This window comes from Sorex fumeus, unplaced genomic scaffold (genome assembly GCF_029834395.1).
Source record: "Sorex fumeus unplaced genomic scaffold, SorFum_2.1 ptg000128l, whole genome shotgun sequence".
NCBI classification, from domain to species: domain Eukaryota; kingdom Metazoa; phylum Chordata; class Mammalia; order Eulipotyphla; family Soricidae; genus Sorex; species Sorex fumeus.
This window is the reverse complement of record NW_026606185.1, coordinates 28186935-28209612: the sequence shown is the minus strand read 5'-3', so window position 1 is coordinate 28209612 and position 22678 is coordinate 28186935.

Below are 22678 nucleotides of genomic sequence, written 5' to 3'. Positions count from 1 at the left end.
TGGTGCTGATCTCAGCTATTTTTGGGTATTAATCTCATATTTTGTTACTTTATATCCCTCAGATGAATGCAATCTTTCTATGTCTATCCCTCTCTTTCTGACTCATTTCGCTTAGCATGATACTTTCCATGTTGTACCACTTGTATGTAAATTTTATGACTTCATCTTTTCTTTTTTTTCTTCTTTTTTTTCCCTTTATTTTATTTTATTTTTTTTTACAGTTGTAGATTTACAATTTTTTGTGCTTTGGTTTCAATTATACAATGATCAGATACCCATCCCTCCACCAGTGCCCATTTTCCACACCATGGATAATATCCCCCCCACCCCCATCCCCCCATCCCCCCTGTTTCTGTGGCAGGGCAATCCCCTGTGTTCTCTCTCTCCTTTTGGGTGTTGTGGTCTCCCGACCCATGAGCAGGGGATATCTTTCCATTTCCTCATGTCCTCTTTTATTTCCTGAAGTAGCGTTTTGTAGTTTTCTTTGTACATGATACTTTCCATATTGTACCACTTGTATGTAAATTTCATGACTTCATCTTTTCTAAGAGCTACATAGTACTCCATTGTGTAGATGTACCAAAGTTTCTTTAACCAGTCATCTGTTCTTGGGCATTCAGGTTTCTTCCAGTTTCTGGCTATTGTAAAGAGTGCTGCAATGAACAAACAAGTGCAGATGTCACTTCGACTATACATTTTTGCCTCTCTGGGATATATTCCCAGGAGTGGTATTGCTGGGTCAAATGGGAGCTCAATTTCTAATTTTTTGAGAATCGTCCATATTGTTTTCCAGAAGGGCTGAACCAGTCGACATTCCCACCAACAGTGAAGGAGTGTCCCTTTCTCGCTATATCCGCGCAAGCATCGGTTGCTTTTGTTCTTTTGAATGTGGGCCAGTCTCTGAGGTGTGAGATGGTATCTCATTGTGGTTTTGATCTGCATCTCCCTGATGATTAATGATGTAGAGCATTTTCTCATGTGCTTTTTTGCCATTCGGATTTCTTCTTTGAGAAAGTTTCTGTTCATTTCATTGCCCCATTTTTGGACGGGGTTGGATGTTTTCTTCTTTTGGAGTTTAACCAGTATTTTGTATATCCTGGATATCAACCCCTTGTCAGATGTGTATTCGGCGAATATCCTTTCCCATTCTGTAGACTGTCTTTGTATTTTGGTCACTGTTTCTTTGGAGGTGCAGAAGCTTCTTAGTTTAAGATAGTCCCATTTATCTATCTCTGTTTTCACTTGCTCGGCCAGTGGCGTGGCATCTTTGAAGATACCATTAGCTTCAATGTCATGGAGGGTTTTGCCAACTTTGTCTTCAATGTACCTTATGGTTTCTGGTCTGATGTTGAGGTCTTTAATCCATTTTGATCTTACTTTTGTACACGGTGTTAGGCAGAGTTCTGAGCCCATGTTTTTGCATGTAGCCATCAAGTGATGCCAGCACAATTTGTTAAAGAGGCTTTCCTTACTCCACTTCACATTACTTGCACCTTTATCAAAGATTAGATGATCATATGATTGAGGGGAGATGTCAGTGTATTCAACCCTGTACAATTGGTCTGCAGTTCTGCCTTTGTTCCAGTACCATGCTGTTTTAATTATTACTGCTTTGTAGTACAGTTTGAAGTTCGGGAGGTTGATTCCTCCCATTTTCTTTTTCCCAAGAATTGCTTTAGCTATTCGTGGGGGCTTATTGTTCCATATAAATTTCAGGAGTGTTTGCTCCATTTCTTTGAAGAATGTCTTGGGTATCCTTATAGGGATTGCATTGAATTTATACAATGCTTTCAGTAGTATTGCCATTTTGACAATGTTAAGTCTCCCGACCCATAAGCAGGGGATATCTTTCCATTTCCTCATGTCCTCTTTTATTTCCTGAAGTAGCGTTTTGTAGTTTTCTTTGTACAGGTCCTTTACTTCCTTAGTTAAGCTGATTCCTAAGTACTTGATTTTCTGGGGCACAATTGTGAACGGGATTGTTTTTTTCATGTTGCTTTCTTCTCTCTCACTGTTTGCATATAGGAATGCCATGGACTTTTGGGTATTGATTTTATAGCCTGCAACTTTACTATACGTGTCTATTGTTTCTAGGAGTTTTTTTGTGGAGGTTATTGGGTTCTCTAAGTATAGTATCATATCATCTGCGAATAGTGAGAGCTTGATTTCTTCCTTTCCTACCTGAATGCCCTTATTATCTTTTTCTTGCCTAATCGCCATTGCAAATACTTCCAGTACTATATTGAACAGCAGTGGAGAGAGTGGGCATCCTTGTCTCATCCCTGACCTTAGGGGGAAGGCTCTCAGTTTTTCCCCATTGAGGATGATGCTTGCTGTAGGCTTGTGGTATATGGCTTTATTTATGTTGAGGAAGGTCCCCTCTATACCCATTTTGGCTAGGGTTTTCATCATAAAGGGGTGCTGGATCTTGTCAAATGCTTTATCTGCATCTATTGATATAATCATATGCTTTTCATCTTTTCTTTTGTTGATATGATGGATTATGTTGATTGATTTCCGAATGTTGAACCATCCTTGCATCCCTGGGATGAATCCTACTTGGTCTTGGTGTATGATCTTTTTGATGAGTAGTTGGATTCTCTTTGCTAGTAGTTTGTTGAGGATCTTTGCATCTGTGTTCATCAGGGATATTGGTCTGTAATTATCTTTCTTTGTGGTATCTCTGTCTGCTTTTGGTATCAGTGTGATATTTGCTTCGTAGAAACTGTTTGGAAGTGTTTTTGATATTTCAATTTCGTGGAAAAGCTTAAAGAGGATTGGGAGTAAGTCCTCTTTAAAGATTTGGAAGAATTCACTAGTGAATCCATCCGGACCAGGACTTTTGTGCTTGGGGAGACTTTTTATTACCATTTCAATTTCCTTGATGGTGATAGGTCTGCTCAGGTATTCCAGGTCTTCTTGGTTCAGCCTTGGGAGTCTGTAGGAGTCTAGGAATTTATCCATTTCCTCGAGGTTTTGATGTTCCGTGGCATACAGTTTCTCAAAGTACTCCCTGAGGATTCTTTGAATTTCTGTAGTTTCTGTTGTAATGACCCCCTTTTCATTTCTGATTCGGTTTATTAGGGTTTTCTCTCTCCCTTTCTTTGTGAGTTTTGCTAGAGGCTTATCAATCTTGTTAATTTTCTCGAAGAACCAGCTCTTGGTTTCATTGATCTTTCGGATTGTTTTTTGGGTTTCCATCTCGTTAATCTCTGCTCTGAGTTTTATTATTTCCTTTCTCCTGTTCGGGTTGTGCTCCTTTTTTTGGTCCTTCTCCAAGCTCTTAAGCTGGGAGGTTAGGTTACTTATGTGTGCTCGCTCCTCCTTCCTGAGGAATGCTTGTAGAGCTATAAACTTTCCTCTTAGCACAGCTTTTGCTGTGTCCCATAAGTTTTGGTAACTCGTGTCCTCATTTTCATTCGTTTCTAGGAATCTTTTGATTTCCTCTTTGATTTCCTGTCTAAGCCACTCGTTGTTCAGTAGAGCACTGTTTAATTTCCAGGTGTTTGATTTAGTTTTCTTTTTTTGTATGTGATTTACTTCTAATTTCAGCGCATTATGGTCTGAGAAGATTGTCGATACAATCTCTATCTTCTTAATTTTTTGGAGGCATGTTTTGTGGCTCAGCATGTGGTCTATCTTGGAGAATGTTCCATTTACGGTTGAGAAGAATGTGTATTCAGCTTTTTGTGGATGAAGTGTCCTGTATATATCTACTAAGTCCCTTTCTTCCATTGTTTCCCGCAGATGAAGTGTGTCCTTGCTAAGCTTGAGTCTGGTTGATCTATCAAGAGGTGACAAAGCAGTGTTGAAGTCTCCCACTAGTATTGTGTTGCTGTTGATGTCTTTTTCCAAATCTATGAGTAGTTGTTTTAAGTACTTTGCTGGTCTCTCATTAGGTGCATATACATTTATTATTGTAAGTTCTTCCTGTTGTACAGATCCTTTGATCAATAAGAAATGACCTTCACTGTCTCTTATGACCTTCTTCACTCTGAAATCGATGTGGTCTGATATTAGGATGGCTACCATAGCTTTTTTATGGGAGCTGTTTGCCTGTAGGATTGTTTTCCAGCCTTTGACTCTGAGTCTGTGTTTGCTTTGACTATTGAGATGTGTTTCTTGCAGGCAGCATAATGTTGGGTTCAATTTTCTAATCCATCCTGCCACTCTATGTCTTTTAATTGGTGCGTTTAGCCCATTGACATTGAGAGAGATTATTGTTATGGTATTTTGTCCCATTGTTCTGTTGAAATTTGGTGTATTTGAGGGGCCTTTCTTGCCTTATAGTAGCCCATTTAGTTGTTCTTGTAACCACGGTTTTGAGTCTATGAAGTTCCTGAGCTGTTGTTTGTCTGTGAAACTGTGTGTTGTTCCTTCTATTGTGAATGAGAGTCTCGCTGGGTAAAGTATTTTTGGGGAGGCATTTATTTCATTGAGTTTTTTTCACTATGTCCCACCACTGTTTTCGGGCCATAAGGGTTTCATCAGAAAAATCAGCTGTGAATTTTAAGGATGCTCCTTTGTAAGAGATTTCTTTCTTCGATCTTGCTGCTTTCAGAATTTTGTCTCTGTCTAAGGTTTTGGTCATTTTGATCAGAATGTGTCTTGGGGTATTTTTATTCGGATTTCTTCTAGCTGGTACCCTTCAGGCCTCCTGAATATGGTCACAAGTTTTCTTCAGCTCTGGAAACGTTGTAGCAATGATGTCTTTGACAGTTTCTTCTTCATCAAGGTTTTCTTCCTGTACCTCTGGGACTCCAATAATTCTTATGTTACCCCTCTTGGCTTCATCACGATCTTCTCCTGCCATCTGTTCCCGAATTGTGAGTCTCTTTTCCATTTTCTGCTCTTTTCTGGAAAGTCTCTGAACTTCATCTTCGAGTTCACTGATTCTGTTCTCAGCAACTGTTACTCTGCTGCTGAGGCCTTCCACTGAGTTTTTCAATTCGCCTACAAGATTTTTCAGGTCTGACATTTCTGATTGCATTTTCCTCATTTCTGCCTTCAAATCCTCTTGTCTTCTATTGGCATTGCTTTCCATTGTTTCTTTTAGTTCCCTAAGCATCCTAAGTAGCTCCCCTGAATTCCTTGTCAGAGAGGTTGTCTAACACTGCAGTACTGTTGGTGTCATCTGGGCTAGACTCTTCAATAAGAAAGTTTGGTGGGCTTTTGCGTTGCTTTACCATTGTGAAAACTGTGGTTTAGTCCTTAACATTCACTGTTACTATTCTGCTTGATATGCAGTGTGAGTTAAGATAGGCTTATGAGTTATTGGCTACTGTGTTTCTAGTGACTGAGTTAAACTAGAGAAGTTTCCATCGAAGAAGGTAGCTGATGGTTCCTATGGCATATGTAGTGGGAAAATATTTCGTGGCCGCGTTAGCAGCCGTGGGTCCGGAAAGACTCCCTGGCACTGAGCAAGGAATTGGGAACGTCGATGGAGCTAGCTCTACATGCGCAGAGAGGGTCCCAGGCCCTTGGGGACGGGCTGTACCTGGTTGGAATAGGAGCCGTTCGCTTGGTTGCCCAGAGCTGGGCCTCCGTGCCTGTCCCGCACAGACCAGGGGTGAAACCGGCTTTCTAGGAGGTGGAGCTAGCTGGGCATGCGCACAGAGGGTCCCAGGCCCTTGGGGGCGGGCTGTACCTGGTTGGAATAGGAGCCGTTCGCTTGGTTGCCCAGAGCTGGGCCTCCGTGCCCGTCCCGCGCAGCTAGTCTTTCTTTTATAGATGAATTTAACCCATATTCCTTCCAAGAATTGCTTCCTGGTCAGTAAAAAAGTGAGATCTCTGATTTTTTAAAAATTTTTATTAGTGAAACACCATGAGGTACAGTTGTAGTCTTACAAATTTTTGTGCTTGGGTTTCAATTATACAATGATCGAGTACCCGTCCCTCCACCAGTGCCCATTTTCCACCACCACAGATCCCAGTATTCCTCCCACCCCCATTCCCCCCCATCCCACCCTGCCTCTGTGGCAGGGCATTCCCTTTTGTTCTCTATCTCTTTTTGAGTGCTGTGGTTTGCAAAAGAGGAATTGAGTGGCAATCATATTTGGTCTATATTCCACTTTCAGCATGCATCTCTCATCCTGGGAGGATCCTCCCAACACCCTTTACTTGGTGCTCTCTTCTCTATCCGAGCTGCCTTTCCCCCTAGCATGTGTGACTGGCCTCAAAGCCATGGAGTGAACCTCCTGGTATATATCTCGGCTATTCTTAGTTGTTAATCTCCTATTTTGTTATTTTATGTTCCCCAGATCAATGTAATCTTTCTATGTCTGTCCCTCTCTTTCTGACTCATTTTGCTTGGCATGATACTTTCCATGTAATACCACTTGTATGTAAATTTCATGACTTCATCTTTTCTAACACCTTTTAGGTTTGGTTTTGAGTCTATTAAGTTTATGAGCTGCTTTTTATCTAGAAAACAGTGTACCGTTTCTTTGAGTTTGAGTGAGAATTTAGTTGGATAGAGTATTCTTGGTGAAGCGTTCATTTCAGTGAGTTTTTTCACTATATCCCACCATTGCCTTCGGACTTGGAGGGTTTCCTCTGATAGGTCTTCTGTGAATCTAAGAGGTGCTCCTTTGTATGTGATTTCCTTCTTTTCCCTTGCTGCTTGCAGTATTGTGTCTCTATCGGTGCATCCATCATTCTAACTATATGTCTGGGAGTGTTTTTGTTAGGGTCTCTTTTAGCTGGTACCCTTTGGGCTCCTTGAATCTGAATGGCTGCATTGTTTAGCTCTGGGAATTTTTCAGCAATGATTTGTTTGACCGTGGCTTTTTCATTGGGATTGTTTCCCTGACCTTTCTGTACTCCAATGATTTTAATGTTGTTCCTCTTGGAATCATCTCCTAGGACTCTGATTTGCTCTGGAGCTATTTTGAGTTCTCTTGCCATTGTCTGTTGTTGCCTGTTGGCTTGGTGCAGCTGATCTTCCAGCTCACTGATTCTGTCTTCAGCTGTGGCCATTCTACTGTTGAGGGCACAGACTGAGTTTTTTATTTCATCTATGGAATCTTTTATTCGTGACATTTCTGTGCATAGCTTTCCAATTTCTGCTCTCATTTCTTCCTGTAATTTCTTGATTGTTTCTGTCATGTTCCTAGAGATCTGTCTGACTGTTTCGTTGAGTTTATTGAACATCTTCATTACTTCATATCTGAATTCTTTCTCAGAGAGGTTTTTTAGGTGAGTAGCACCTACTGAGGTTTCTGGACTCTTCATCATCCTCCCCATGTGAAGGGGATTTGCATTGTTTCTTCATGTTGGTGTGGAGGTATGGGGACTGAGATTTTACACTAAATTCCTTGGTATGACTAAACTACCAGCAGCCAAGTGAGCGTTGGCCCACCTGAAATTAGGCCACACCCACTGCTACAGAAGCCATGCCCACCTATGAAGAGGCTATGCCCCCACAGGTACCTGGTTTGTATGGGGCCGGGCGGTACCAGATGGGAGGGGAGGAAGACCTGCATAGCATTGGGGATGAACAGGAAGAGGCTCGGGGCTGGTGGGCGACCCAGGGTCCTAGAGAACGCCTGAGGCACTTGCGCGAAGAAAGCCAATTCCTGGGTTCAAGTACTGGTAGCTTAACTGACCTGGGAGGCGAAGAAGAGCGTTACAGCATTGGGGACGAACAGGAGGAGGTTTAGGGCTGGTGGGCGACCCAGGGTCATAGAGGACACCTGGGGCGCTTGCGTAAAGAAAGGCAATTCCCCGGTTCAAGTACTGGCGGTTTACCTGACCTGGGAGGGGAACAAGATCTCTGATTTTTAAGTGAAAAAACGGGAATTGTGATACTATGGGAATAGTTTCTTGGTGATATTTGAGGAAAGATAAGAGAGACCTAGTACTAGTTCCAGGGGAACTAACTTCCAAAGGTGTTTTAAAGGAGTGCCAGTAAAATTTGAGACGGTTTAATAAAAAATGTACTCTGATACCAATTTCAGTATGTATTTTTCGTTCACATTACCAAGCACACCAGTTGAATATCCTAAAATCCTTAGTTCTGACACTCTCAACCAGGAAACACCACCATGATCTGCAGGGTAAGGGGTCAGGCCTTCAATACTTTCTTCTTCCCCTCTTCAGATCTCAATCAAACATACAGGTCCTTTCAGCATCCAACCAAACTGCTCTAGGTCTGAGAATCCTGTCACCTCACCCTTGACTAAGTTACTAGAGTAGCTCACAGAACTCAGAGAAAAAGTTTTCTTATTCTATTACTGTTTTATTGTTAAAAAAAAAAAACAGCTGGCATGAAGAGATACCTAGGGCAAAATATGTGGAACCAAGAGCAGAACTTCCATGCACTCTCAAGGTACCATCCTTCCTGTATCTCCACGACAACTCCAAAGCTCTCCAGATTCAGCCCTTTTAAGATTTTCTGGAGACCTCTTTACAAAAGGAAAATGGAGTCAATCACTGGCCAATGGTGATTGAATATAAAGACCTGTTTCTCACTCACCCAGGAGAAGGAAAGATTAGGAAGGGAGAGACAGAAATGTAGATGATCCCAACCCTCATATCTCAGGTTGATTCCCCTGGCAACAATCCCATCCTAAATTAAAGAGAGGCTTTCCCAATCCCAACTAATTAGCATAACAAAAGAAACCTTTACTCATTCATCATAAGAAATTCCAAGGGTTTGGGAGGGTCTGTTCCAGGAAAGGACAAAGACATAATACATATTTCTTGTTTTAAATCACAAGTAACTATCATTTTGTTGTGCTTTTATTCTTCTTTACCTCATAGTTAACTAAAATTTCACTCTTACAGAGTAGACAGGGCACTGGTCTAAAAAATTAAGGGTCACGGTCCTAGTAAAGTTTGTCAGCTCGTACATTAAAGTAGTAAGATGTAAGGAGTTCCCAGTTTAGTATAAAGTTCAATCTAGCTTTTATTTTGATCTTGGTATTATTCTAAACTCTGACATTAGAGTACATTCCTCCCCTCACAGAATCCAAGATTATATCTAAATAGTCTACTCTACCATGTCACTTTTTTATTAGTAAAATTTATAGGAAGTGGCAATAGTGAAGGCATTGAAAAGCTTTTGTATATAATTCATTAGCAATAGAAATGCAGTAGGGGGAAAGAATAGAATAGTTCATGTCTTTTGTTACTTCACCAAATTCACCCATGTTCCACTTGTATTGACTGTAGAGGTGGTTGGGAATGAACAACACATAGAACATGAGAGTCAGGAAGAGTCATGAAAGTGAAATGGTGACTCATTGGATGCCTCTAAGTGGCAGTAGAGCAAATATGTACTGCTTTCTCTACAGCGAACTTTCTCTTGGTATGAACGAAGGTGTCATACATCTTGGTGTTAACCGAGAACTCTCTATGAGTCCAGGCACCTCAGTCTTATGATACTGCTCATTTCTTCAAAGCAATGTTCTTCCTTTAAAAGATCTCCACAGATGTCTGGCAATGTGTTCTACAAACAAGAGCCAAAAATGTGTGACCAAAAGCAGACAGCTAACTGGTTACCATCACCTTAGCACAGTAAGTTAATGGGCTCAGGCTCAGGATCACACAACATTCCTAGCATTCTGGGTAATTTGCAAAGGAGATACTACTTGCCTTCCAGCCATCTTGAGAGCTATCACAGGAAGGTTTTAACCTGCAGAAATTGAAATTGATGAAGATCAACCATAAGTGGAACAACTCTTGCACAAGTTTTGTTATTATAGCTGGGAAAGCTCCAATTTTAACAACCTCTGAAGCATTTATTCAGAGATAAGGAAAAAATAAGTCACTCTGATAAGCGGCAGACGTGTCTGAGAAAATGTATTTGAGGCTGGCCCCGGAGGAAGACAGTGAAACCCAGCTGTGGACAGTTGGGCCATTGCCAGCATCTCTCTGGCATAAAAACTGGGATGACAATGCGTATAATCCAGGAGGGGAAAAAAATACCTGATTCTTCAGAGGAAATGGTAAAAGTCTTTGTCATCTTCATTAAGAACATTCATACAAATGGGTTGTGTGAACTTTCAATAGCTCTTTAAGAGCCTCCGGAACTCCAAAGTTAACAGGCCCAGTGTCTAATGAAATCCACAACCAATCCCTGCTTCTTCTGTTTCTTCATGTTCTCTGCTGACAGAGTCTATATTCAGTTTCCAAATTCATGAGATGATCTTTCCATCTAGTCACTCTGAATTAAGACAACGAGAATGTTACAAAAACCTGCTGTTTACTAATAGTATCTTTATTGTTACAAAGCACTAATATTTTGCCATTTATTGTGATATGATTAAAATGGAGCTTTGAAAAGTTTATGGATACAGCAAGTCTTAAGAGAGAGGGAGTGATTAGCACTACTCAATTTTATGCATGAATATATAAGATGGGCAATGGAAAAAATACTTGCTATATCTGAGCAGTTTCTGGACACTCTTTGCCATTTGTGACTCTAACTGCAATTTGGTAAACTATGTTCTTACTAGACTGTGAGGAATAAATCTGTTTCAGTCACCAATATCCTCATTTAAATTCATTAATTTTTTTTCCATCTTTAGTCCAGTTTCTCCCCATTGGCTATAATGGCATAACATTGCATTATGGTTACAATTAGAGACTTTTTCGTTGTTAAAGAATTTGTAGAATACCTCAATAAACAGTGTGTGTGTATGTTTTGTGTATGGGAGATCTCCATTACCTGAAAATTATGATTTGTACATACTTAGGTGAAGTGCTCTGGAGATCACAGGTTTTTTGTGGCCCTGCCAGAAATTGCAATGGTCATGCTACCTGGAATGCATTCAGCATGGAAGTAGTGCTGGAGAATGAACTTGAAGCCTTACACCTGCACGGCCAGTACTGTACCATGGAGTAGAATGCCAAATCCCAAAATTATAATCATTATATAAGACTCTTTGCAATATTACTTATTTAAGATATTCCAAGTTACTGAGTGTATTATTATGAATTGTTTTCAAGAACACGGAGAATTGCCAAATATGGATGGCTATAGGTTGCAGCTCAGCAGGTCTGGTAGTAGACTGTAAAGCCAGGTTGAGATATTAATTCTGTGGGATCCCTTAACAACATCCAGTAAAGCAGGCAGCTTGGTCAAAAACAAAGTAGAGTGAAAGAGACATTCATATGAAAACACAATTCACTGGTGGAAAAATATTAGGGCCTCTTTGATATATTACTGAAAGTGTTCACAATGTGCATGTTGGGTGAGACAACTTAAAGTACTCCCTTTAGAGTCAATCAAGTGGTAGGATGATGAGAAAAGCTTTATCTTCTCCATCCTCCTGTTATTCCTGTTCACCCCTAGGATCAGGGACCAGCATTATTTCATTAGTGGGAAGAGCTGTGGATATTTGTGACCCTTAGCTGCAAAAGACCAAAGCAACTAGATGACCAATGTTTCCTTGATTTACCTTCTTTTGCAAAAAGCATCCTCATTCAGTATTCCTTTGAATTTAAGATGATTGGCAGAGTATTAGGAGTAAATCAATGCAAGTACAAATCCTTTAATGATGTAGACTCACATATTATCTGCTGCTGTCTCCACTCAATATCAAAAGAGAATTTATTCAGACCTTGAAGAATAAGGATCCAGTATGTCTTCCCCTCCTTCCAATTTCATTTACTACAGCTGAAAAATCATTCCAAAACTAATCCTTTTCCCATTTTTTAATGTGTTACATAGTTTTGTTTTGATTGAGTTTTCTTCTTTCACCATTTTGGGGAGTATTTTCTTTGTAAGGTCAGTTTGTGACACAAACTTAACCTCTTCCCAAATATACATCTCCCTGACATCAAGAAAACCCTACTCATATTTCTCAAGGCTTGAGAGATTTTCAGAACATTATGAATTTGTAGCAGTAATATAAAAAAAAGAGAGAGAACAATTATTCTTCCACATATGCAGCGGGTTAGACTGTCTCTGTTAGCAGGGGAAAGGAGATTTCACCTATTGTAATTTGCAGTCTACAGTTTGGGGGAACTAACACTTGCTTTTATTCATTTAAGACTTCATCCATCAATTTCCAAATAGGAAAGTGGTGTTTAACTTTCCTGGGGTCATCATTTGAATAAAAAGCCAATTGCCTTGAAATGGGAAGGTGAGAACCAACTTCTCCCAACTGAATTCTGCTGTATAAGACAAACCTTGTTTTTCAATGTTTTTCTCTGTTCATTCTCTTCTCCTCTTCTTACCTAGTTCTAATGGAGACCCATGGATGCTCTTACCACTCCTACGCCCACAAGGCATTTTCTTGGTGAATGCTTGAACTGCATTCTTTCATTCACTAAAATAAAATGTCTTATTTAGAATAAGAATAATCGTTCTCTCTCTCTTTTTTATATTACTGCTACAAATTCATAATGTTCTGAAAATCTCTCAAGCCTTGAGAAGTATGAGTAGGGTTTTCTTGATGTCAGGGAGATATATATTTGGGAAGAGGTTAAGTTTGTGTCACAAACAGGCCTCATTTCATGTTCTTGGAGCAAGCAGATGCCATTGGACTACAGTAGCACTCAACAGGGATGAATGGAGGCTTTACTGGTGCCCAAGCAAATCAATGAGCTAATGGGATGACAAGTGACAAGTGATTTATATGGAGTTAGAGACAATCCACATTCTCAAAATACTCTGACGTTATCAAAAGAGAGACACAAAAATCAATTAAACATGTCATAATAAAACTCACAATACAGCATATTGGGTTTGTTTAAGCTTGCTAAATAAGAAAGGCCCCAAGGAACAAATTCTCTCTAGCCATCATTCTAAGGCCAGCTGATACCACCGTCCAGGGGGTGCTGCTATAATGGTTGCATCCTCAGATGCAATTGGGGAGCAATATCTATTTTTTCCCACTTTAGTTAGATTTCCAGGAGGCTCTGAGCAAATATTTTTTCTGAGATGGAAGCAGTAGGTCAAATATGTTTGGGAACCTCTGCTGAGGTATCAATTAACCATCATTTAAGATTCACCCTTTCAAATGTTAGGGGCATAATCCATGCTAATTCTTTTGAATTAACTAAGGTTTGTGATCCCATGGTTATCTAACATTTCTGGAGATAATTACAATATAGATGTGTTCTTGTTAGGAATTTTACATGAAAAATATTGTCACTGTCACTGTCACTATCCTCCCATTGTTCATTGATTTGCTCAAGCGGGTCCAGTAATGTCCCCATTGTGAGACTTGTTGTTACTGTTTTTGGCATATCGAATAGGTCATGAGTAGCTTGCCAGGCTTTGCTGTGCTGGTGAAATACTCTCGGTAGCTTGCTGGGCTCTCTGACAGGGGTGGGGGAATTGAACTCGGGTCAGCTGGGTCGGCTGCATGCAAGGCAAATGCCCTACCCGTTGTGCTATCGCTCCAGCCCACGAAGAATATTAATTATTAAAAATACTTTAATTGACATATTAAGAGTTAATTAGTAGACTGTATGTGAGTTGAAATTTTTTGTGCAACTTCAATGTATGAAACTCTCACTGCTGCTGTCTGCTCACCTGATTTGTTTTCCTGAATGAAGATTTTGATACCTTGATCAAACTCAGGTCAGGGTATAAAAATTTCTCCAGTTGCTTCTATTTAGTCCTTGAGTCAGTTTCTGGGCCTTCTAAAAATTGTTTTATCTCTTATACAACTACATAATTATTCTTAGAGGAAAATGTGACATTTTTTTTACAGGTCATAGTATTTATTTCATTGATGCTACATATATGATTAACTATCTTTAGTATCAATATAAATAACTGGTTCTTCATAAAGATAATTTTTCTCTCCTATACAGTTTATTCCATTGAGGCAATATAGCCAGACTATTTGCAATATTGAATTGTCTCTTTCTAGAGATTGATTCCTTCTTTACTCTCTTTTTTTTCTAAGAAATGGGTTTGAGTATCTTCAGTTTTCTGCTTGGAAAACTAAGGTTTACAGGATGAAGCGTCTTGCCTGAGGTTCACAGGTCAAAAAAGGAAATTAGTACTCTAGCTCTGTTTAACTTTCTTTCAATTACACTATAGCATCTCTTATACTTTGTGCTAACTTTTGAGCTTCCAAAATGCATGGGAAAACATAGCATAATTTCTTATGTAATAGTCTATTTCCATGCTTTGGTGGTGGCACCTCCAGCTCTTATTCAGTTATCAGTTAAGGCAGTGCATGAAAGAAGAGGTTTGTTGAAAGAATTCAAGGCTTGCACACTCTGTCTTGCTTTATTTGAAAATGACTTTCCTCTAGTAGTTGGCTTTCAAGTAGTGCACTGGACTTATAACTTCTTGAGCTCAAAGATATTCTCCTGAGGACATGTTCTTTATTTTAATTGAAGTCTTCATCATTGGCTGGCTTCCAAATAGTCTACCAGATGTCTTTTTCTTTGCTATAGCTGAAGTAGATTATGATGTTCTAGTTCATTTTTTCAATTTGCTGTATTCTGCTGGCAGACTGATTTCTTCAGCAAACCACATTCAAGAAGCTAAATTCATGATGAAGCTAAATTCATGGTGCAGAAGGCAACAAGTAAGTCATCAGAATATTTTTTTTCAGATACTCTAAGGCAAATTACACACACACACACACACATACACACACAAACACACACAAATCATCCATCTTTAATTTTAGTGGCTAGGCTCGGATTTCCCTAAATTTTCACATACATATAAATTTCTCAGGATGTGCAGGCCCCAAATTAATCCTTAAGGGAATAAATAACCCCCTACTGGGACCTTTAGAAATATCTTTTCTCAGAAATCTTTTATTTACTTCTTGTCAGCCTAAAGAAAAATATTCCCTGCCTTTTCCTATTCTTTTCTTCAGTCCTATGAAATAGGATTTTATGTCCTGAAATACTTCATACTTCCAAATGAATTATATATGGTCTGCACATAAGAACAGGAGAATCACAAAGTTCATTCTTTTTTAAAGCAAGTGCAGACTTAGGTTTTACTCATGACTACCGACAGCCTCTAGAACAGTTTTGGTAGTTAGTGGTGGCTAAAAAAAAAAATCTATTGAATTAACTAACTCATGGTCTAGCATTAACTGGCTGGCTAAGACAAACTGAGGAATTTAGTCCTTTCTTACTTTTCACACTAGAGTCTATGTGACCTTTACCCTTAACTTAAGTGGCACATGATGAGGGGTTTTATTTTACTTTCCGGTTCCATAGAGGAGTAAATCAATTAAACATATAATAAAACAGATGGGAATTTGGATTTTATGGGAATCTGGGAGGGTCCAGGACCTCCTGGGATCTGTCACTTGAGTGAGGGCTGGAAAGCTCCATCTCTATGCCAAGTTTTGTTAGCCTCAGGTGATGGTGTTAACACTGTGTTAGGCTGCCTTTTCAACAAAACACAAACAAAACTAAACAGAAGAAAAACAATCAAACCAACCCCCCACTGGCCACTGGCTGACTAAAGCAGCAGGATTGTTGTGTTGAGGAAGGGGCCAGAACAGGAGGAGGTGGCAGTTTCCTAACAAACTGTATTGTTTGAACAATTTTATTTAGTGTGGATAAAAAAAAGTCCCTCATACCGAAGATTTATTTGGAAGTTCTGGGCAGATTAACTTTTGCTAAGAGTTGGAACTAAAAACTTTATTGGGAATGCTTCGTACACTCCAAAGACCAACAAGAGAATTTAAGTTAGATGTGATTAGTATGAAGAAAGTAACATTTATTGTACTCTTATGTATAATTGATCACATGAAAGGCCTTTTGTAACTATAAAAAAGACAGACCATTAAATTGTTTCACCCTGAGGATTATACAAGTTTGCGGGTATCGGATTGGATCACCAGCCTATTGGTTTCACAGCAATGGTAAATCATTAAGATGCTTACTTTAATTCATATATCTTCCTAGCTATTTATTATGAACTAAATAGCTCCTCCCAGTTTTAGCTTTATTTTCAAACATCTGAGCCAATCATTCTGCCTCTTTACCACTAGCAAATGATAGAGTCGGTCATTTTTATTTAAAGCAAAAAATTACCAAACAGCAACACAGCTGTGTTATTTAGTCACGAACAGAAAGTCCATTGAGAATTTCAGGGTCCAGCCTATCTCTTGATTTGAGTAGAAAGACCATGAGTAGAGAGACCATGACGTCAATGGCATCATTTTGTGCAAATTATTTGAGCCCATTTTCAGTTCTTCTATTATCTAGAAAAGAATGTGTTCAGAGTTAAAGGTTAATTTAGGAATATTACCTGGCACATGTGTGACAAGCTAATAGGCTTCTATGTTTGTTTTAAAAAAGTTGTTGAGGTAAGTTTTTGCCTTTTTTAAAAGAATTTCAGATGGGCCACAGGAAAACTTAAGCTTGAACCCTTCTTATAGATCTTATAGATATTTTAGGACTGTACAGCTGCAAATCATAGCCTGTCCTAGGAAAAGGCTGAATCTAATTTGTCATTGTCTATTCACTTGATTTAGAGATTTCATTTGAAGAAATATGCCTAGCAGAGCTCAATTATTAGAAATGGTGGTAGTTAAAATCAGATGGTTATGCTGAAATACAGAATCTCCAGTAAAGCATCTCACATTTTCCCAGGCCTCATAATGACTAGCCTAGTATTGAAGCTGGAGGCTGGGGATGGGGGTACACAGCTTGCTGCCAAGGACACTTCCAATAACTTTTGTTCCTTTTGTCCCCAAATCAATGCAGGTGCTATCCTGATTTTTGCTTTTTCTCAAATCAATTTCACTTAGAATTTTAACTGGTGAGGTCAAAAGGTGCGTGTGTATCTATAAATCTAGGGTTCTGTCAGTCTAGTGCAATTTGGTTGAGAAAGATAGAGATAGATTGTGCTAAATAAAGGGTATTCAGCTTTAAATGAAGTCTCTCAATTAGCATTGAACACTTTTTTAAACAATCAAGATATTAAAGCTGGAAAGAAGTTAATGAGCCTATGGAGAAAGTAACTTCTAAAGATCATTTTGTGCTTGGGATGGTAATTGCTTTATGACATTTTGATGTCATTACAACATGAAATTAGGAGGGCAAAATGTTTCCAGAGTGTTTCTTTGGATACCCTGTTAGGAAGCTATTAAAAGAGTCAAGATTATCCTGGTAAAATGATTTCAGTGTGTGCCTTTTGATACCTGCTTTTCAAAACATCATGAATTGAAGCTACAATACAAAATGAGTCCAGTATATCTCTGACAGTGCCCACTCCAATGCCGTGTTGCTCAAATTGCAGTGGAAGATTAAATTTGGAAACAAGAACGAAAGGGGAGAATCAGTGATTAGAATCAATTGTGATGTCAAAGTAAAATGAGATAATCACAAGCTTCAGGATTGAACCTCAAACCTTCCTAAACCAAATATTCTCAGCAATAATGTTTCTGAAACACCCAATCTTTCTACTTCTCACTGTGATTGCAATGGAGTTGTTTATTGAACAACCACATTTATTTTAGTTTATTTTGTGTTTTTGTTTTGGGTGGCACATACAGAGGTGTGCAGGGTTTACTTCTGGCTCTCTGCTCAGGGATCAGTCCTGGAGGGGGATGGCAGAAATTGAGTCAAGCTGTGTGCAAGGCAAATACCCTGCCCGCTGTACACTTTCTCGAGTCTCCCCATCCCCCATATTTATTTTATATGGAAAGAATTTTCAAGATAAATATGACAAAGAGGGAGGTTTATTTACAACTAAATTTTTCACAGTGCATGAATGTAAGGGGGAAAACAAAGAACTTATTTTTAAGAAATTGAAAATTCAAAAATTATAACCTCAAGAAATATTGACATAGTCATTTATTATTGACCCCAGAAGTTATAAATGATGGTCTGCAAAGAGGTTGTCTTTAAAAAGAAAAATCTCTAAAATTTACCCAAGAATCACAACCAGTAATCTAAGTCTCTTCCTCATTTCCCCAGATGTTGTCTCCTGCTGTGCAATCTTCACATCCAAAGAGGCACTAAGAAGCTGAACATCTGGGAGGCTCCATTATAGGAGTTAGTGCTCAGGGGAAAAGAGGGTTTAAATAACTAATGCTCCTTTCTGTCAGTCCATAAAACCAGGCTTACTCTTCAGATACTTACCAGGAGTTCAGTGTATTGTAAAAATTAACAAATTAGAAAGTCACTTGCCTCTATCTTTTATGCTCATCAGAGGGTTGGTTAGAAGTCAAGGTTATGTTTTGTGATTGACGTTATATATTACTATGTAGAGATATGTTTGCGTGCTTTGTGCACAGCTACTACCACGACTTCAAAGCCACAGTTTGTAAATATAGTTGTAATGGTAATTTGATTAGCCTGTACTCCTAACTAAAGAAATAAGAAATTGGTTGAGATTAATATCTCCCATCACAAACACAGTGGGAAAGTTGGTTCTCCTAGGCCCTTGACAGTAGAGTGCCAACACAGCCATTAGGCATCATGCCCACCTTCCCCTCTCATGGTACTGCACACATTTTTCCCAAGCCTTCTCTTCCTGTCACAGTTATATGAAGAGATGTGGAAACTGCCTCAACAGACAAAAGAGAAATGACTTAAGAGGACTCATGGTCTTCTTATATAAAATTTCCTAGGGACTGGGATACCCTATATATTCTATCTTGCTTCCCTGTATTCCTGTTTGTTTGGATTTTTTTTAATTCAAAGCTGTATTGAGTAAAAATAAAATAATAATGACTTTAGATAGTGGAACATAACTCAGATAAAATTTTTTTTAAAAAAGTACTTACATTAGTTTAACTTACTTGTATAATCTGGCATGTTTCTTAGTTGTAGGCCTGTTGATAGCAACAGGGAGTTGGTACATCTAGTTGGGGGAAAGTGCTTTACAGAATGTAGGTGTTCCAACTGCATCAATCCTTACCCCTTTGCTCAATGATGCCATTAAAGGTCTCAGTAATGTTTGAGATTCAGTTAGCTTCTATTTGTATATTTTGTAAATTCCTCAGAGAAAATGTTGCCATAACTGCTTCATTATTAATATTAAGGTTATTATATGCATATACACTGCCACTTATTTTTGAAGAGTAAATATTTGTGCTAATTATATCAGTGTCATCCACTGTGCTAATTATATCAATATCAACATGTTGATATTAATATAATTAATTAGCACGAAGATTTACTCTTCAAAAATACATGGCAATGTTTGATTCATATGCCATGAGGGAAGTATGAGTAAAGTACAGATTTATAACACTGTATTTAGGCTCTGATATGCAATCAGCTTTAATAATTACTTAATACTGTAGGTGGTCTTAGGCAAGTGAAATGTTTTTCTTTTTCCAGGGTTTCCTGGGAATTGAATGATAAGACAAAAACATTTGAATAGCTTTCTTCCAATGTTCTACTTGGTGATTAACCAAGAATTTCAGGACAAAGCTGGTCCTAATTAACCCTGGAGACCCGCAGTGGAAAGGTAGGAAGAATAATTAGAGTGTTAAAAAAATAGAGAAAATAATTGAAGTTAAGGGTTAAAATTCAACAATGGTCAGCTTGTTGAGTCTTAAATGGAAAAATTATCCAGTAATAAGAGAAAGAGGCGGAGGAAGCATATGAGTCATAAAAAACACCAGAGCAGTAAGAAGAATTTGAGGATCCTCACAATGTATAAATCATGTCTTATTATTGTATTATTGATGGCCATAGCACTGTCATAACAGTGTCCCTTTTTGTTAAACTCTATTTTAGACATTAACTATTTTTCACAAAATGTTCAATTTGATACACACATAACTCTATCAAGCACAATTATTATTGTGGGGCTTTCTAAACTTTTTCCACTTGCAATCATCTTTCACCAGAGAGATGAAGCACAGGCTAACGCTGGCTTTTCTGATTCATCATGTGATTGATTTTGAATTAAGTTGGGGGTATTGCATGATTAGGAACCTTTGCTATTGTTAGATTACCCAACATGGGTTAGTGACCCATTCAGATGGATTATAAATACAGACAAAAGAGACCCCACATGGGATAGTGACCCACTTTAAGACGTGAGGTTGTGAAGGAGATAACTGAGGCAAATAAGCTGCCGTAGTCCCACTCTGGTGAGCAAGGGGCCTCTAGGACATCTTGCTCTTAGATGCACTACCACTGCTATATTTCCAACTTACTTGAAATGGAGTGATAGCATAGTGGGTAGGGTGTTTGCCTTGCATGCAGCCAACATGGCCAACCCAAGTTCAATTCTTCCACTCCTCTCAGAGAGCCCTGAAAGCTACTGAGAGTATCTTGCCCGCACGGCAAAGCCTAGCAAGCTACCAGTGATGTATTCGATATGGCAAACACACTAATAACAAAAGTCTTACAATGGAGACATTACTGGGCCTACTTGAGAAAATCGATGAACAATGGGAGGACGTGACAGTGTGACAGTGACTTGAAACAAGTTATTCAGAAGGAAGTAAATCAGAGGCCATCATTTTATTAGAACAGGAAATGAAGAGTGCCCCGAGACACCTTTATCCCCAGGAAGATTATATTGGTGCTACCTAGAGAGAAGTATAAATCTTAACCACATCTTGACCGGGAAGTTACAACAAAAAATGTCTTATGTATAGCTAGTCTCTTTCTTCTGGATTTATAAGTCAGTCTAGGAAAAGTAGGTGTCTGAAAAAGTAATCAGATTACTAAAAGGCCAAACCTCTAAGTACTTGCTAATAAGCTCTTGATGGTAAATCAGTGAAGGAAAATATATTTTTCAAATCAGATATTTGGAACATTCTAAAGTTCTTATTTATTTGGATGTAAATGAGGAAAATGAAAACCTAGAATCAGATGATGGGCCAGGAAAGAAATAAATGGTCCTAGAGCTTTAGATGCCCATCCTTTCTGCAATATTTCAGCTGTGCTGCAAGACTTTTACCCAACTGGTAGCTAAGTCTCAGAAATGCTCTTACATTCTTTAAAAAAATCCAACAAAATCAAAGATTGTATTAACATGCAAGGAGCACTGCTCCTTCCAGTGATTCATCATTTTCTTAATCTGTGAAATGACCCAGTCATTTTCTTCAAAATCCCCCAAAGTGAAAAACAAAGAAGAAATAAACATGATTTCATGCCAACAACATTTCCTCCTTGATTTATTATGCCACTTTTTGCTTTTTTAAATGTTTGACTGTTATCAATTGCCACTTCAGTGAGCATTGATCAGAAGAGTCAGCGAATCTGCTCCAGAGACAGAAACTCGGAAAGACAGGAGCCACTCAGAGAGAAACCTGCCCCGGGAGTGACATGCTCTTTCCATTCTTGCTCACACCACCTGCTTTCACTGTTTTCCCAGGCCAGTAGTAAACACTTGGTGCCTTTAACATAGAAATTGCTCTAGAAATTGAATGACTGTTACTTCACTGGGACACAATTCTTTTCTTCTTGGGTAGCCCTGTCTGAATGGCTTCAGTTTCTGCTGTGAGTCTCACACTTGACATCTGAGGTGCCCTCTCCTACAATCCCTCCATCTCTAGACTAATGCCTTCTTTCTCACCCTCTCCCAAGTCTGACAAACAAGAACAATTCTGTTGGCGCCTCTCGTCTCCTCCATCTGCTGCCTGCTTGCCTTTCTTTCACCATGGGAGTCTAGCTATATTTGGAGCGAAGCTATCACCAGTATTATAACCCGTTTAATAGGTGATTTCATTCCTTTCCCCCACGGAGTCAATGGCGTTCATGGTCATCATCAGAGTCAGCACTTAAAAGTGCTTTTCATCTTCCAAGGACTCCTGAATCTGATGAGGCCCCGAAGGTGGGCTTGAATCTGAGACTGTCCTGGTCAGGTAGCTAAACGCATTCATTAAGCTCCATGCGCTTTGTTTCAGGAGCGGGTCATGGACAGATTTATCACTTCCTTTGATTCCCTTCGACCAGTTTTATTCCTTCTCCTTTCTTCAAAAGCTGTATCCCACGACATACGTTTTTATGGGGTGGGGGAGGACACTTCAAAGAAGAACATTCTTCTGGTGAAATATGCTCTGTTTCATGCCTTTGACACCTGCGATGTTCTTTAATTCAGTCCAATAGAGATGCCCTTCGACCCACCATTTGCCTTTTCTTTGCATATCTTGCTGTCACTGAGTTTCCAGGGAGAAATTCTGCTTTTCCTCTGCTCCGTTTCTGTAGAAGCCTTCACTTATTCTTCACCTATCCCCTATCCCTCCTCCATATTGCAATGAATCCTGGTCTTTTGCTTGGAATCTTGGAATAAGGTAAAAATTCCCCTTAGAAAGTAGCTCCAAAATTACAGAGCTCCACTAACCCAGTCCCTAGTTATCTCGTATGCAAAGCAGAGCGGACAGTCTACAGAAATTCAGAGAAACTTCTAGTTTAATTGAAAAGCATTAGGATTAGAATGTGCACCTCAGCATGCATATTCCTAATACAAGGATAATGGCTAACTACCTTCTAAGTTTTGATTACCAGTAACTTAACCAAGTCTTCATCATCTCCTCCTTTGTCTCCCCACTGTACTTCAAATATCTTTCTCCCTTCTGTACTTGCTCTCTCATTTTTTCTTCATTTGCTCTTGCCTCTTCTGTATCTTCCTCCTCACCACATCTCTCTCTTTTCTATTATTCCTTTTGTTTAAAATTATTCTCCCTTTCCCTTCTGAAGATACTTTCATGGAATAATTATTTCCAGGCAAGAAGATGGGGCAAAGGTCAATTTGAACACCGAACAGTGGTTCAGAAAACTTTGCTTTTCTAATTTTGACATAAACAGATATTATTTT